This window comes from Balaenoptera physalus, assembly GCF_965194825.1.
Source record: "Balaenoptera physalus genome assembly, chromosome: X".
Lineage (NCBI taxonomy): Eukaryota > Metazoa > Chordata > Mammalia > Artiodactyla > Balaenopteridae > Balaenoptera > Balaenoptera physalus.
The window spans coordinates 13692711-13711311 of record NC_138903.1 but is presented as its reverse complement, the minus strand read 5'-3'; the positions used below and the strand labels follow the sequence as shown (position 1 = coordinate 13711311).

The window sequence follows — 18601 nt, the reverse complement described above, 5'->3', positions numbered from 1 at the left end:
CCTTCCCTCAGGGAGCCTAGCGACATGCTGTCTCACAGGAAGGACCTCAAGGTATTCAGCTGAGAAAGATTTATGGTGTGCAAATTCCAGGTGCCTCACGTCCTAGATAAGGATGAGCCTCGCTTCAGCAAGGCCATTCCACTGACCATTAATCCAAGTTCTCCTAATTCCTGATGATGTGCTCCCGATCCAATGCCTCTTGCCCTTCTCAACTTCTCTAGAGGCACAGAGGAGCAGAGTCCTCCTGGAGCCAACCCTTGGTGCTTCCATCTGAACCCTGCCCCCAACACTTCCCATGGAAAGAGCAGCTGCTGTGGAAAACAGTTCAGTAGTTCCTCAAAAGGGTAAGGACAGAATTACCATATGGCCCGGCAATTCCACTCCTAGGTATATACCCAAAAGAATTAAGAACAGGTCTTCAAACAAAAATTGTCCACAAATGTTCAGAGTAGTACTATTCACAACAGCCCAAAGGTGGAAACAACCCTAATTTCCATCAACTGATGAATGGGTGAACAAAATCTGGTATATCCATAAAATGAACATTAGTCAGCTATAAAAAGGAATGAAGAACGTTCCTGGTGGTCCAGTGGTTAACACTCCACACTTCCACTGCAGGGGGCACGGGTTCAAGCCCTGGGTGGGGAACTAAGATCCCACATGCCGCATGGTGCAGCCAAAAAATAGGAAAAAAAGAAAAAAAAAAAAAAGGAATGAAGTACTGATACAGGCCACAACATGGATGAACTTTGAAAACATTATGCTAGGTAAAAGAAGCCAGACAAAAAAGGCTGCATATTATACGATTCCATTTATATGAAGCAACCAGAATAAGCAAATCCACAGACACAGAAAGCAGATTAGTGATTGCCAAGGAATGGGGGTAGGGGAAAATGGAGAATGAGAATGGGGGTTTCCTTTTGGGGTGATGAAAAAGTTCTGGAACTAGATAGTGGTGATAGTTGCACAACACTGTGAATGTACTTAATACCCCTGAATCGTATACTTCAAAATGGTTAAAATAGTAAATTTTATATTGTGTATTTTACCACCACAATAAAAAAAAATAATAATAATAAAAAAGAACAAAGTGTATTTTACCACCACAATAAAAAAAAAAAATAATAAAAAAGAACAAAGCCATCTAACAGGGTGACCATTCAGAGCATGTCCGTCCATCTTGTCTATGAGGGTACAAGACCTTGCCAAATACTTTGCAGAAATCTCTGTACACTATTTGTACCACATTACTTTGATCAACCGGCCTAATATCATTCGTGAAGGTACGACTAAAAGGAAATCTGATAACTTACGTGATATTCTTTGTGACCCCCACTATCCAAGCTCCTACAGCTCACTAAGTTCCTGTGTGGGTGCTTACAAATCATCCTTTGAGTACTGTAATCACCCAGGAGTAACATCAAGTACACTAGGCTGTTATTTTTGGCACTGTCTCCTTTTTCAGAATTAGGACACCCCCCCCCCACACCCCTCCATTCCTCTGGTTTTTCTCCTCCTTCCCAACCATAGGCATTCAGGGTCTCATTTGTAAGTTTTCTCTGATGGTTTATCACATTCACCTGGGCCCAAATTCCAGCACTTACAGCCAATCCTCGCTGCACCTCGTGTGGTGGTGGTGGTGGTGTTCGTCTTGTTTTTATCTCACCTCTCACTACTCTCCTCTTCACTCACTTTACTCCAGCCGCACTAGTCTCCTTCCAATTCCTTACATCAGATATGGCACGCTTCCTCATGCCAAGCTCTAAGATTTGGCACTCTCTGCTCTCTCTGCCTGGAAAGCTTACGCCCCAGGTTCCACTGGTTCATTCCCTCACTTTCTTCAACTCTGTGCTCAAATATCACTTTGCCAGAGAGGCCTCCCCTGACCAGTCTATCTGAAATAGCGGCCCCCAAGACCCCTCTCTGCCATTTCTCTCTCTCACTGTTTACCACCTTCTGACCTATTTATCTGCTTATTGTGTGTCTCCCACTGTCACTCTCTTCCCTCACCTCGCCACCTGACAGATTTATGTGTTTATATTTGGGTTGTCTGCCTCTCCTGCAATATCATGGGGGCTCAGTATTATTTATTTAATAAATCAAGATTGGCCTTCAACTCTCCCCTGACCTGTTCAGTCCATCAACCAGGAGTTATTGAGCAATCTTTATATGCCAGGCACTGTGTTAAGTCTCTGAGCTACAGAAAATGAAAAGACATGGTTCCTGCTTGTAAGTGGCCTCTGGACTAGTCAGAGTAGGTCACAGGAGAGGCCACGATCTAGGGAATGTCAAGGAGTCCTCACTGAAGAGGTGAAAAAGGCTGAGGTTTTCTGAAGGCCAACGAAGTTTTCCACAGGTGTTCGAAGTCATCATTGAGGTGGGAGAGAACATAGCTCGTTCAAAGAACTTTAATATTCTGAGGCTGGAGCCCCAGAGGCAGGGGAGAGAAGGGTAGCACGTATCATCACCTGATTATTTGTTTATTGTTTATCTGCCCCCACTCTCTTCCCCTTAGTTCTTGGGCTTATCACCTCCTGAGCAAGCCCCAAGGGCCTGACCCTGAAAGGCCACCGCACACAGTTTGACACCTGCAGGTGATGGAGCATGTGGTCAAGAAGACAGAAAGGGGAAAGGAGGCCTGGAGCCCAGCAGCTATGCTGTTTGTACAAAGCCCTCATTATTCCTGCTTGCAGACGGCTGTAGTACTTAAGAAAGCTGCCAAGTCAGATTAAACTCAATCAAGAATGTAGAATACGGGTCTTAGGTTCAACAGACAGAACTACTGGTGAGGGAGTCATTGCTATACAAAAGCCTCCCTGTTTCAGTGTAGGCTGGAGCAGGGCAGTGTTCAGGGAAAGGCTGGGTAACCAACCCAGCATGTAATTGAGTCTGTTCTTTTCTCTATTCTACTAATGATTCATTAAGCAGAGTGTACTGCTCACTGTGATCCAGACTCATGACTTCAAATCAAACAGAGGAGGCCAATTTCTGCAAAGTACAGGAAGGAAACAATCAGTGCCCTGGGCTTGGTTAGGGCAGGCTACAGAGGCAGGAACCCTGCAACTGCTTTGCTCTGGGCAAGGCATTTTGGGAAAACTATAGCTTCTTCCTACAGAACGGGTTGTAGAAAAAGTTGAGGCTAATAATAAAGACACGCCTTGGACTTGGTTACCATCACACAAATTTTTTTTTCACAAACCTATAAATAATTAGGAAGTTAGGACATTTTAGCTATAGTTAAAGAATTATGTTAGGGAAAGAAACAGACAACTGGCACTAAATTTTTTAAAATAGAAATATTATACTGTTAAGAAATTACTTTACTGTTACTTTAAGGGAAGCTGAGGATTATCGGAAAATTACTGTGTGATGAATTAATAATAATAATCACATTCCATGGTATACCTACTATGAACTAAGCATTATGATAGGTTATTAGCATACTTTATTTCATCTTCAAAATAACTTCCTGAAATATACATATATTAATAACCTCATTTAAGAGATGAGGAAACCATGGTTCTGAAAGATTAAGCAAGCTGACTATGGTACCCAGAAAAGCCAGGATTTAAAGCCTGAGTCTATCTGGCTTGGAAGGGCAAGTTTTATGGTTTGTATGTTGCCCTGAAAAGCTCTTCCAGCTTTTGTGGCAAACATCAAGTACCTTCCAAATCAAAGTCCTATTGGAGAGAGACTAGGATAAGAATTAGGAAAGTATTTTTACTTAATGTGAATTTGCAATGATGGAAATCATAGTAGGGAGGTGCAGTTTCCTTAGCAGTAAAAACACATGATTCTTCACTCTTAAATTAGGAGATATCCACAAGCAAAAAGAAAGCACTTGAAGGAGAGAAATCACCTCAATTCAAGGCTAAATCATGAATATAAATGAGATATAAAATAAGAAAGCATCTTCATGAGAAACCCAGAGAAGCTTCAAGAAAAGACCCTCTTCGTTGAGTCCCTGTGTGTTGGGCATTATGGGGTAGATCCAAAGCAAATTCCAGACACTGGCCTTCTATCCCATTTGTGCCTGACTATTCTAGACTTCTGACATATAAATCAGGAAACATTTCATTTCTGTTTAAGGTGGAGAGAAACAACACCAATACGCATACCCACAAATCCCAAAACAACAGCTGCCCTTGAAGTGGGATTTTCTGGATCCCCAAATTGAAAAAAGCCTTAAGGTTCTGAGTGTCCAGCCCTTCACATAGCAGAGGAGTCCCCTCTGCCATGTCATTTGTTTGAACATCTCCAACAACCGGGCGCTCACCTACTTTGATTCGACTCCTAATTATTAGTAGTTACTTGTTTATATTTTATCTGAAATCTACCACCCCAGTAACTTTCATCCATTGATGCTCATTTTCCTCTTGGAACTAAACAGAATTCTGTCTTATGTCCCATCTCTTTCAATGCTGTAAGAGAGCCATCCTTTTGCCCCTAAATATTTTACTCCCAAGCTAACCATCCTCACTCATTTCGGCTGTTGCTCATATGCCATGATTTACAGCACTCTATGATATGACTCCTATGAAGGAGTTGAAGTTGGTCTATGTCCCTCATGAAATATATTTCCCAGAATTGAACATAATAAATCAAAGTATAGTAAGATTGATTATCAAAAGCACATAACAGTCAGAATACTATGGATATATTTCTAATTAAACAGCCCAAGATTCCTTTGGGTTCTTTTTTCTTCTTTTGTTTTATAGCCTTATCATGCTCTTGGCTCTTATTGCCTTCAGGCCACTAACATCCCCAAGGCTTCTTTTCTACATGCTGCTATTTAGCAAGTTCTCCTTATATCCTTAACTTTGGTTCCAAGGATAGAACACTAAAACTTGTCCTATTTAAATTTCATTTTAACAGAGATGACCACTTATGCATTTATTTACATATTTATCCTGCCTTTTTGCAAAAGATACTAGCTGATACATCATCCCTGGGCCAATGCCAGTTTGGAATCTGCTTTGTCATCTGATTTATTCACAATCCCTCCCAGACTCTTGTTCTCTATACACTGATACCCAGGTCCACTTAGCCCATATTCAGGTTACTTAAAAAGGACCATGCTAGGAAAGCAACCCTGGTCGAAACAGATCTTCAACAAAATTTGCCAGATTTGACAGAGATTCATTAATCAGCATTCTTAGGATAGAATGATTATGCTGCTAAATTATCCTATCATCCATCCAGTTTCTCCATCTTCTCAGCAAGGATGCCATGAAAGTGTTTGAAAAATGCCTTGCACAGAAGCACAGAAACTCTATGTCTGCAGGATTCCTTTGATCTACTAGCCTAATAAACATATAACAAAAGAAACCAAAGCCTGTCTGTCAGGCTGTCTCTTCTCAGTGAATTCGTGCTGGCTTCTTTAAGGATCACCTCCTCTCTCTCTGGGAGTTCACACACCACCCATTTGATATTCTTAATAGAGAATCAACATTTGCATCATCTACCTTCTCCCCATTTTTGAAAACCAAGACATTTGCCCATCTCCTGTCTTCAAGAAGCACTTCTATTTCTAATCTATGGGAAAAATAGATTACAGATGATATTTTAAGGATCTCTTTAAAAAATGGTTTTCATATTCTCAGATATGACTTGTCCCAACCTGAAGACTTGCATTCTTTTAGCTTACATCCTTGGAATGGGAGTGATGGTGGTAGGGGGAGAGAACAGTTTCCCTGAAGAATGGGGGTACTGTTTTTAGAAGGAGTGAGGGATGCTGGGCAAACAAAAGAGATTCCACTGCAGCAGTGAACCTTCAAATTCAAATATACTTCAGCAAGCCTCAGTTCTCTCTAGCTTGTCTTTCTTGCATTAGTGTTACAGCTCTGTGCTGTTCTTGTGGTTTGAGTCTTTGATTGCTACCTCCCTCTTCCCAGGTTTTTATGTGTCCTTTACATTCTAAGCTCCTTAGAGAGACTTAGCCTCTCTCGCCAGCACATTTAGTTAGTCTCTTGGATTACTTCCTCCACTATTATTAATAAGAGGCTCTAGTCCATTCATACAGACAACAGTCCCTTCTGCTTATTTGTAATTGACATTTCCTGGAAGTTGATGCATTTATTCAGTTTTATTGCTTTTAGTAGGCCCTGATCCCATTTTCGCAGTTTCTGTTACTAACGTGGTTGAAAAAAAATTAACCAAAGACCAGAGAAGATAAAGCCGTCGAGGGCTTCTGAGGTCAATAAGCTAGAAAATAAATTATTCCATTATCAGGATGAAAACTGAATCCTCGCATTAACCTTCCTAATTGCTTGCTTACCTTGTTTTCATACTTTCTAAGTGAACAGGAACAAAGCCACTTGCTGCTGTTCTCATTAACACTAATGATCAATAGGTGGAAAAAAATTTTTTTTGCTGATTCTTATATTTTGTTCAACATTATGTAGGCTTAATTTAGACCTTATTAGGGCATTGCCAGTTTTGCTCATTATCTCCTCTATAAGATGAATATGTTTCTTAGGCAAGCAGTTAACATGAAGCAACAATGACTGACTCAGTTTTTGTCATTAAGCAAGGCTTTCAGTTATGTTTACTGCTGGGGGTGGGGAGGGAAGAAGCAAGCATGAGCATTTAATATTGACTTATTTTAGATACTCCCAAGAAAAGGACAAGACGTACTTTACAACAATTTCGGCGCTGAATGTCAATGACCAGAGCTGACTTGGTATACAAGGGAAGTGTTTGCCTTGCATCCTCCCCTAAACTCTTTTGAGGTTCTTTCCAGCCATTAAAATAGTGCTCTGAAATGAAATTCCGATGCCTGCTACAACATGGATGATGAACCTTGAAAACACTATGCTAAGTGAAGAAAGCGATATACACAGGACCACCTATGATATGCTTCCATTTATATAGAACGGCCAGAATAGGTAAATCTATAGACAGAAAGCAGATCAGTGGGCGAATTCCCTGGTGGTCCAGTGGTTAGGACTCGGCGCTTTCCCTGCCGTGGCCCAGGTTCAGTCCCTGGTCCGGAAACTAAGATCCCTCAAGCCTTACGGTGTGGCCAAAAAAACCCCCCCAAAAAACAAAAAACCAAACAACAAAAGAAAGCATATCAGTGGCTGCCAGGGGCTGGGGGATGGGGAGATTGGAAGTGATGACTAAGGTGTGTGGGGTTTCTTTTTGGAGTGAGGAAAATGTTCTGAAATTGACTGTGGTGTTGGTTGCACAACTCTGTGAATACACTAAAAGCCACTGAACTGTACACTATAAATGGGTGAACTGTGTGGCATGTGAATTACATCTCAATAAACCTTTTTTTTTTTTTTTTTTAAATCACACCCTACTCCTCCTGCTGCCATTATATACCACTCCCTCTTTCTTTGGAGTCTTCAGCAACTGGGTCACTGTCACCTTTTCCATCAGGTCCTGCTACCATCCCAAATGACTTTGACATCCACATAGATGACCCACTACTCAACACCCAAGCGAGTCCCTTCCTGGGTCTGCTCCAGTGACCTTCCTCTCCTTTCTACTTGACCATCACTCCGCCCTTATTTGTTGCATTCCCCACCCAACCTCCCACTCCCCCACCTCTGAAACAATGCCGTCACAGGTCCCTCTCAGAACACGACTCCCAACACTTCCAGCTGGCTCTAATTCTAATCTGGCCCTGGTGGGCGTAGGGTTCTCCTCTTCCTCCACCTCATCACTTTGCCTCCTTCTGCTCTATCATATCAGCATCCACCACCTCCCTCCTGCCCTGAAACTCCCTGCTTTCACCACCACGGCTCTCCTTGTCTGGCTTGAATTCCACCACTTTGGTGTCTCATCCTTCTATCTCAGCCGTCTGGCAAATCTCAACCCTCCACCAATGCACCTATTTCCAGAATGACCCAGCCACAGTTCTAGTCTCCACTGCACACTCAGTGCCCTCAGTGATCCGTTCATATTGCGCCAGAAGCCTCTCTCCAGTTCTCCAAGGTTTCTAGGAGAAACCTGCTTCATGTTTCTCAACCCATCTCCACCTCCCTCTTCACGCCCAGCAGATAATCTTCCCTCCGCCTCTGTGTCAGAGAGGAAGAAGCTGCTTCCCTAGCACCAAACTATGTGCTTGCCTACATCCTTTCTTCCTCCCCCACCATTCACTGGTCTGAGCAAAATGGAAGAAAAGCCCCTTTTCTTATTTAGCCTCTACTGTGTCTGGCTTACATCACCTCCTCACTACTCAGTGTCCTTGTAGGACTGAGTATTTAACTCCTTCCCCCCATATCTTCAACCTCTTCCCCTCTACTGACGCCTAGCTTGTCTCTCCCTCCTTAAGCAACAGCAGCACCTCCAACTTGATGCCACACCCCCCTCTCCAGCTCTCTCTCTTTCCTCCTCTTTAAATACAAACCTCGGGACTTCCCTGGTGGCAGAGTGGTTAAGAATCCACCTGCCAATGCAGGGGACACGGGTTCGAGCCCTGGTCTGGGAAGATCCCACGTGCCGCGGAGCAACTAAGCCCGTGCTCCACAACAAGAGAAGCCACCACAATGTGAAGCCTGCGCACCGCAACAAAGAGTAGCCCCCGCTCTCTGCAACTACAGAAAGCCCGCGCACAGCAACAAAGACCCAACGCAGCCAAAAATAAATAAATAAATAAATTTATTTAAAAAATATATATACATTCCAACCTGCTGCAGTGTTCCTCCCAGAAAACAAAAAACTACATTCCATAGCCAGGCTTCTGGTTGTGATGTAGATTCCAAAAATCAGGTGCACCTATGCGAGATTTGGAAGGGGGAAGTGATAGATCATGAAGAGGGGGCCTCACCTCTGCTATTCCTGCTGATGAGCATGGTTATGGAAGCATCTGGCTTTCAGTGGCAGTTGTAGAGGGAGTCCAATGTCCAGTCTCTAGCCACATGAGTGAAGAGAAGGAGCACCCGTGGCATCCGCTTTGCTGGCAGCAGATTCCTGATTTCTTGATCACAGCAGAGGCGGCATAGGCTTGAAGCCAGCAGTTATGAAGACAGCTTCTTAGCATTCCAGCTCACTGATCATGGCAGACACAGTGGCTCCCTGGCAGTCAAGTTCTGCAGTGTTATTCTGGAAGGTTCTCCTGGAAACTCAGCCTAGATTTTGCTCTTCCAATCATTTTTAGACTGCTTTTGTTTATATTAGTTAGAATGGTTTATTTTATCTGCAACTAAACTCGGACTACAGTATATCCTGCAGTTAACCACATTTCACCCTGAGTGATTTTTCTGAAACTCTAAAACTCAAATCCAATAATGGCACTGCCCTTGCTTAAAATCTTTCAGTGTCCCCCAATATCTTTATATAAAGCCCAAATGTTTTAATCTTGTGAAAAGGTCCTGTATAACCTGGTCCTCTTATTCTCTGCAGACTTATCTTTACCCAGGTACTCTCTGACCATACTGACCTTCTACTCAGGTCCTTCAGAGAGTCACACACTCATCTCTTTACCTTTGTACGTGCTACTCTCCCTGTGCGGAACACTCTTGCCCAACTCACTTGTTTTGTTTTGTTTTTCAATTTTGGCGTAAAGTCTGTGTCTTCCAGGGACCCTTCTCAGACTCTACCACCTATCACGATCACCGAAACTCTGGGTTAGGCCCTCTCCTATATGCTCCCTTAGCACCCTGGCCTTCCCCCTTTTGAAACACTTTACGTTACTGTATAGGGATTGCCAGTTGTAAACTGTGCCCTCCTGCCCTTATACCATATGCACCTGGCAGAAGGTTCCATGTCTAAGTTGTTCTCTATTTTATCCCCAGTACCCAATGAGTACCTGGCCCAGACATAGGCATACAAATTGAAGTAATAAAGAAACTGAAACATTCTAAGCAGAGAGTCTAATCTCTATTGGATTTATGTTTCAGAAAAAACACTCAGGTGGCCACATGCAGAAGGAATTGTAGTAATGGGATCAGATGGAGGGGAGGGGCTGAGACAGAAAGTCCAGTTTGTTGGTCTGACCTAGAGCAATATTAGTGGGGATGGAAAGGAGGAGATTACTTCGTATGCTATGGTAGGGGGAGGGGAGCAGAAAAACTGATAACACTCAAGAAGCAATGCGACAGGGGCTTATTAATTTTTCTTTTGGCGTCAAAGTAATTAACATTTCAAAGTGACATTTTCTGAGCGTCTACTCTATGCCAAGTATTGGATTAGGTTCTGTGATAGAAAGATTAGTAAAATACTTTCCCAATCCTGCAGATCGCAAGGGTTTCAGTCCACTAGTGGAGACACAAATACTCTAGTACCAGGCTGAGAGATAAGAGAAAGAAATGAAGACTTTATGTTTTGAGGGGCTGTGGGTGTGTGGTTTTTCAGTTTATTTGTTTGTTTTTGTCTAAAGATAATGGGCTAGTAGTTTATGGGCGACAGACAGTGGACTATGGTTGGAAAACACTGGCTGGAGACAGAACACAGGGCTCTTAGTTCCTCATCTACCACTAATGAGGTAGTATGATATTGAGCAATTTGTTTACTTCTCTGGGGCTTAATTTCCTTATTTGTAAAATGAAGTTTTTGAGTGAAATCACCTTCAAACATCTATTATTTTATGTATTTGTTATATTTAAAATGTGTGCATTATTTCTAAAAGTTTTTCAAATCATTCAATTAAAATGTCTGTGTATTCTAAATAGTGCTTTAGGATAAATGTTTTAACTTTGTCCTATATTATTTAGAAGACAAGGATATAATCTGATCATAAATCAACTGTCATCTTTGGTTTCTTGGTTCTAAGAAACTGACATCATCCACTTTTGACAATTAGGGATAGTTCGCCAGAATATGCTCCCCCCGCAAACCCCATTTCCTTGGCTCTTTCATCCACATGATTTTTAAAACTTTGCATTATCTACTGCCTGGTACAAATGCTATGTTTTGCCAGAGGAATGTAAAGCTAATGAAAAATCTCAAATCAGTCTTCCCTGCCCCTTTGATAGATGAGTAGTTTTAAATTCTGGACTCAGATCGTATGAGGATTCTCTTTAAATTTCAACGGAAAGGAGACACATGAAGGAGCACAAAAAGCAGGTTTAGAATCGAGACAAAGAGCTAGCCACTTGAAAATGCACCGCTCTACCCATCACTATGGCTCCCTCTCTTCGTAAGGAAGTGTGTAACAGCTTGCAAGGATGGCCAGTAATACTAACAGTTGTAACAGATGAACCCGGAAAAATTACTGGCTTAATACAAAGTTATTTCTCATTCACTTAAAGTACAATTGGTGGTAGGAATGATGATGGTGGTAGTGGCATGCGTGTCTGCTCCACGCAGTCATTCAGGAACCCAGGCTGACAGAGACTCAGTCATCTTCAAAACCCTACTTCCAAGGACACCTGGATGTGTCAACATCCAGAGGGCAAAAGCAGGGTTGAGGAGGGAGGGAGGGAAGAGGCTTTCCTGTGGAGGGTTTTCTGGGCCCAGCCTGACAGCACTTCCATCCACATTTCATAGCCTGATCTCAGCTCCATGGGCACACCTAACCACAGGGGTGGCTGAGGAACAGGGTCTAGCCACATGTCAGGGAAGAGAAAGGGCAGATTTTGATTACTACGTAGTGGTTTCTGCCTTATCCAGGGATATGGATTCTGTCTACCTGGTCTCTCTCAACTCTCTCCTTTCCACCTCATGTCTATAATCGCTAACAAAGTATTCAGAGGTGATTCCTACTTGGCATAAGTAGTTGGAAAAAATTTTAGAGTAGTGATATTCATCACGTAAGCATCTGATTTTTATGGTGCAACCTTCAAGTTTCTCTAAGTACTCTAATCTCTAACTTAGACTATTACAGTACATTAGTTTGTACAGGGCACACCACGATCATAGGCCACTATGGGTTGTGCATATAGACTGAACTTCAGGTTCATATAACTGAGACTATTACTCTCCCAATGGTATCAGACTTAATGAGGTCAGCAATAAAAAAATTCAGATCTCAAGTTTCCTTTAGATCATTTGTCTGGGAAAATTATATCACAATTACTGGCTTTGAGAACTTTCCTGTTATATGTCATAGCTTTTTTTGGTATAGAGCAGTGGTTCTCAAAGTGTGGTCCCAAGACCAGCAGCATAAGCACCACCTGGGAACTTCTTAGAAATACAACTCTGACCATAAAACTCCTATAAGAAAACATAGGCAAAACATTCTCTGACATAAACCATAGCAATGTTCTTTTAGGTCAGTCTCCTGATGAAAAAGAAATAAAAGCAAAAATAAACAAATGGGGCCTAATCAAACTTAGAAGCTTTTGCACAGTAAAGGAAACCATCAACAAAATGAAAAGAAAACCTATGGAAATGGAGAAAATATTTGCAAAAGATGTGACAAACAAGAGATTAATTTCCAAAATATACAAACAGCTCATATAGCTCAATATCAAAAAAACAACCCAATAAAAAAATGGGCAGAAGACCTAAATAAACACATACAGATGGACAACAGGCACATGAAAAGATGCTCAACATTGTTAGTTATTAGAGAAATGCAAATCAAAACTACAATGAGCTACCACCTCACACTGGTCAGAATGGCCATCATTAAAAAGTCTACAAATAACAAATGCTGGAAAGGGTGTGCAGAAAAGGGAACCAACCCTCTTACACTGTTGGTGGGAATGTAAGTTGGTGCAGCCACTATGGAGAACAGTACGGAGGTTCCTTAAAAAACTAAAAATAGAGTTACCATATGATCCAGCAATCCCACTCCTGGGCATATATCCAGAAAAGACAAGAACTCTAATTTGAAAAGATACATGCACCCTTATGTTCACAGCAGCACTATTAACAATAGCCAAGACATGGAAATAACCTGTGTCCGTTGACAGACAAATGGATAAAGACGATGTGGTGTATATGTATATAAATACACACACACACACACACACACACTAGAATATTACTCAGCCATAGAAAGAATGAAATAATGCCATTTGCAGCAACATGGATGGACCTAGAGATTATCATACTAAGTGAAGTAAGTCGGACAGAGAAACACAAATATCATATATCACATATATGTGGAATCTAGAAAAATGATACAAATGAACTTATTTACAGAACAGAAACAGGCTCACAGGTATAGAAAACAAACTTATGGTTACCAAAGGGGAAAAGTGGGGGAAGGGATAAATTAGGAACTCGTGATTAACAGATAGGCACTACTATATATAAAATAGATAATCAATACCTACAATGGAAAAGAATCTGAAAAAGAATGTATATATTCTGAATCACTTTGTTGTATACCAGAAACTAACACAACATTGTAAAACAACTATACTTCAATTAAAAAAAAGAAATGCAATTATCTGGCCTCACACCAGACGTGCTAAATCAGAAACTCTGGGGGTGGGGCCCAGCCATCTTGTGTTTTCACAAGTCCCCTAAAGAATATCCTAGAACCACTAGTCTAGTTGAGTTAGATTACTGCTGAAACATCTCATTTTAAGGACCAGGTCAAAAGAAAATTATTTGAAATTGTTTTGTTGAAAACATAGCAAATCTCTCTCTAATACTGCTGTGAATTAAGAGTGTTGTGGAAAACTGACAGAATGAAAAGACTGCTAAGAGCCCTGGGAGGTCATTAGGGCAAATAGTTTCCAAAGGTGTCAGTCACAGACATCTAAGGTTCTATGAAGCATCTCTAGGGGTTTCCTAAAAGAAAATGTATTCATATGTTTGATTGGTGACTGCTCCCCTGACCATCCAGAGTTTGTTGCCAAAAGACATGGAATTTTGTGTCAGGAGAAATAGTTTTGGAGCTTTAGGACAGAGTCAACATCTTACTCGTCTTTGTATCTCCATTACCTTCCACAGTGCCCAGCACAGAGCAAACACATAATAAACATTTATGTTAATAAATGAATGAATTGGGACTTCCCTGGTGGCGCAGTGGTTAAGAATCCGCCTGCCAATGTAGGGGACATGGGTTCGATCCCTGGTCTGGGAAGATCCCACATGCCGCAGAGCAACTAAGCCCGTGCGCCACAACTACTGAGCCTGCGCTCTAGAGCCTGAGGCCACAACTACTGAAGCCCATGTGCCCAGAGCCCATGCTCCACAATGAGAGAAGCCACCGCAATGAGAAGCCCACAAACCGCAACAAAGAGGAGCCCCTGCTCGCCGCAACTAGAGAAAGCCCACACGCAGCAACGAAGACCCAAAACAGCCAAAAAAAATGAATGAATGAATGGATGGAATAGTCATCTCATGGATCTCGGTTCTAAATAACTTCCACGAATATTCCAGAATCACTTTGAAAAAAATCCCGTTTGGATAGTTTAGTCTAGTTACTTTGAAGAATACTGACTGCCTCATGTATGTGGCCAGTCTTTTCAGCAGTTAAGGATTTTACCTATCAAATATTAAGAATGCCTCCAACTCCAACTCCTCTGAGAGAAAACCAAACATATGAAGATAAGTGCTTGTTCCATTTCTTGAAATGTCTATAAAATATCTCCATTGCTGCATGTTAACCTTTTCAGTGACTAACTCAGGGTTTCTCAACCTCGGCACTATTGACATTTTGGGCTGGATAATTCTCTGTCATGGAAGCTATTCTGTACATTGCAGCCGCATCACCAACTCTTCCCCCACCCCCGCCCCCCTGCCCCACTGTGACAACCCAAATGTCTCCAGACACTGCCAAGTGTCCCCTGGTGGGGGATAAAATTGCCCAGCTTGAGAATCACTGCTTTAACCCAATATTAAAAGGAGAAGAGTCATTCTCCAGCATTTTATTCAAAGCTATGGAAACAGGCCTCAAGAAAGAACGTATGCTCCACATTTCCCTTTAGCTCATTGTTGAGGACGTCAGCAGTGACAGCTCTATCTATTTGAAATGATTTGGTTCACAAATCCTCATTATTTTAGGCCAGTTTTCTCCTTGGAACAACTTTATCTTAGAAGATGCAAATTCTCAAACTCTGAGCATCTTTTTTACACTTACTGTGATCTTCTACAATGATTCAGCACTGAATTTCATTACAAGACATTTTTTTTTTTTTTTTAATTTATGTATTTATTTATTTATTTATTTATTTATTTATGGCTGTGTTGGGTCTTCGTTTCTGTGTGAGGGCTTTCTCTAGTTGCGGCAAGTGGGGGCCACTCTTCATCGCGGTGCGCGGGCCTCTCACTATCGTGGCCTCCAGACGCGCAGGCTCAGCAATTGTGGCTCACGGGCTTAGTCGCTCCGCGGCATGTGGGATCTTCCCAGACCAGGGCTCGAACCCGTGTCCCCTGCATTGGCAGGCAGATTCTCAACCACTGCGCCACCAGGGAAGCCCACAAGACATTTTTATTTAATAAATTTTAAATAATATATAGACTGGCTAAAGGAACACTGTACAAATCCTTAATACAGTGTTAGCACTAACAGAATTTTTATCTACTTCATTACAATATTTTAAAAAATTATCTAAGTAAAACCTACAATAAAATAAAATATAATAATAACCTTTATTACATCCTACCTCAAGATTCTGCCTCTGGAAAGAAAGTCTTCATTGTATCTGGAATTTACTTCTTGGTATTGAAAGAATATGCTAATAATTCTATTTCTTGATTCATGTTGGATCGCATCTATTTTCTTACTGTTACCGCATGAGGATTTAGCATTATTTCAACATCCCCTCATGTCTGTCCTCCATATTCTCAAGATAAACATACTACAATTTTTTCTTAAATCGTCAGTGTTTAATCATGAGCCAATAGCGTACCCTGACATCCTCGCTGACATCCTCAAGCTACTGTCCCCTCCCCTATTGTCCATGTGGGTCTATACTTTAAACATTCCTCTTCTTTTTTTTTTCATTTAATGGCATTTTGAGAGGGAGAGGAGATAAAAGCATATAGTCATCACACATTTAACAGGAAACTAAAATTATTTTTGAAAACTTATAAAAGACTACATATAAAGTCTCAAAATTTTACTGTTAAAAGGTAGAATCTCTACTTTACCCTCACCTCTTGCATTTAGCACAAATAAAAGCTAGGCACTTTTGTTGTTGTTGTTTAAGAAACAAGTGATGTTAAATAGACTTACTCTGATCATTTTGCAATATATATATAAATATTGAACCATTATGTTGTACACCTGAAACTAATGTTATATGTCAATTATATCTCAATAAAAACATAAATAAAAGAAAAGGCAGGTTACCAGAAAGACTTCAATTCTTCCCCTTCTGTACACTTGGGACACAGTTACCATTCCTATTTCATGATAAATCTGTTCTTCTCTCTTCTGACCTTGCCGAATTTTCCTTTATCTATCTGGGACATTGAAACCTGGGAAACATCTGGCAGCCGTGCACCATGAAACTACATGTTCTTGTTCCATGAGAAACGGTACTGTAATAAATGTTTCCTGTATCCAAAAAAAAAAAGTATAAAATCTGATTTTTAGTTTTTCATAAAAAATAATTTTTGCACCATCAATCAATAACAACCAAGAAATCAGGACCACCCAGATAAAAAAAGCAGAGGACTAAAAAAAGAGACCCTATTAACATGACAGATGAAGAAGATACCAGGTGAGAAGAATCAGCTATATAACAAAGCCCACAATTTGGAAATTGTGGGAACCAAAGTCAAACAGTTAATTACCAACAAAGACAATAACAGTGGTTCTTTTGTCTTTCACGGTGAATGCACAATAAGCTCTTAATACTAAGACTGGGAAATAAACCATCTATAATCTACTGAAAAAGACCATCTGCTTCTATAAATTTTGTTCTTATACACTTGCCAAAAGAAGAGAACATATTAACAAAATAATGGGCCCTGCACTGTTAATTGCTAGGTCGTTTGCAGTTGTGCTGTTGCTATTAGAATTTAATAAGCCATTCCTTCTGCTAAATTAATAAGCAGCCAAGATTATGTAATAGCTGCTTTCAGCTGCTAATTATTTTTCCCATAATTCCCTTCCCTCCCTCCCCCCAACCTCCACCTTTTCTTGGCTAGGAATACCAGAGACTGCCAATATGTCATCAGCAAGTCTCCCGTCCTCGTTTTCAGAACCACAGACCAACATCAGGAGCATAACCAATGAGCTTAAACTTGGAGGTAGTTATCTCAGGAATCTTGAGGACATGAGTTTTGTACAGAAAAAGAGAAAAGCAGCATTTGGATTCAGAGGGCGAGTTTTCATTACATAGTATTAGATCTGTCTTTGACTGGCTAATGGCATCTGTTTTGTGTAGTAAGGGAGAAATGGGGCATTAACATGTGCCTCTGGGGCAGGATTGGTCCCGTTGCTGAAATTTGGGCAGGGGGCCTAAAGACCTACAGAAAGCCAGCTCTGTGCTTTGTGTTGACCACTTCTTTAATACTACAGTATACGTTTAGCATACACGCTGGTAGGAAATTTTCCAAGCAGCATAGCAGCGTTTAAAAGGGAAGGTATTGTATATTTTTATTTTGCCAAAGCAGGGCATTGAAAAATGCCCCCAAGTTCCTATTATATACTATCTTAGTTTTATAGACATTTTAACACACACAAAAAGAACACAATCCCTAATAAAGGATTCCTTTAGATTGATTAAATTTAGCTTCCTGGAAAAACTTAGCATCTCTTTTTCCCTTTGGGCCGTTAAAAAATTCGGGCGACTATGCTTGGGAACCTCTGCAAACAGGGCATAGCTTAACAAAAGCAATTTTCTAGCATCCTTTGTAAGAACCGAGGTGACTGGGGTAATGAATAGCATTCGACATGAGAAACCCGTGGCTGTTCAAGCAAGGTCACTTAATCCCGTGGGGCTCCCCTTTCTTCATCTGTAAAAGATGAGTAGGACTGGATGATTCATCCATTCTTTCATTCAAAAAAATATGTATATCCATTATGTGCTAGACACAATGCTCAGCACTATGGTTCTTAACAAATCTACAATTTTATAATCCTTATCTGTCAGCTCACATTTATTAGTGGTGTTATATACTAGGCAGTGAACTAGGTTGGGATGCAAAATGAAGAAAATTCAAGATGTGCTAATGGGCATATGGATGAAAGAGGGATTCCTTCTTACAGGGTTTGAGGGTGAGGCTTCATAGGAGCTGTGACATTTGAGAGCAAGGGCATGCCAGGCAGAGCAAGTCGTCGACAAGACTAAACTGGAACCCAAGCGGATGTGGGGGAGGAGAGGGGAGACTCCGTGTGAAAGAAGCGGGATCTTGAAATGAGGTGCTTCTAGGCTTTTCAGATGAGAATGGACAGTAACTCCTCAGGTCCGCAGCACTGAGGATGGACGAGGCAAGCCCCGGGAAGAGACACTTGCACAGCTTGGGGCGAAAAGGTGTCTAGGGCTGTAGCAGTGCGATGGGAAGAAGGGGTCGGATTCCGGACAGTTTTGAGGCAAAGTAATTGTAAACAGCACTCTAAACGCGTGCACGAGCTCCAAGAAAGAGCTGACTTGTTTTCCTCAGAGTTGCAGCACACCCTCTCTCCCCTCAACAACATCACCAGCTATTACACCGCCCCGTCCCACCCTCTTGGGGCACGGAAAGTTATCCGAGCTCGAATGAGGTTCTTGGCAGTCCTGATCTTCCCTGCCCCGCATAGCAGGGTCAACAAAGGGCACCGCGAAACACTACCTTCTCACCACAAAACAGCCGAGAC

The 18601-nt window shown here is 41.5% G+C and overlaps 1 protein-coding gene across 1 annotated transcript in view; it reads right to left on the bottom strand.

Moving 5' to 3' along the window:
• GRPR (gastrin releasing peptide receptor) overlaps positions 1-18561 on the bottom strand; it is a 278270-nt gene extending 259709 nt beyond the window's left edge. The window contains exon 1 of the mRNA XM_082447338.1: positions 16148-18561. The gene's annotated coding sequence lies outside the window, so the exon portion shown is untranslated. The remainder of the gene's footprint in view (positions 1-16147) is intronic.
• Positions 18562-18601: the final 40 nt, after the last annotated feature.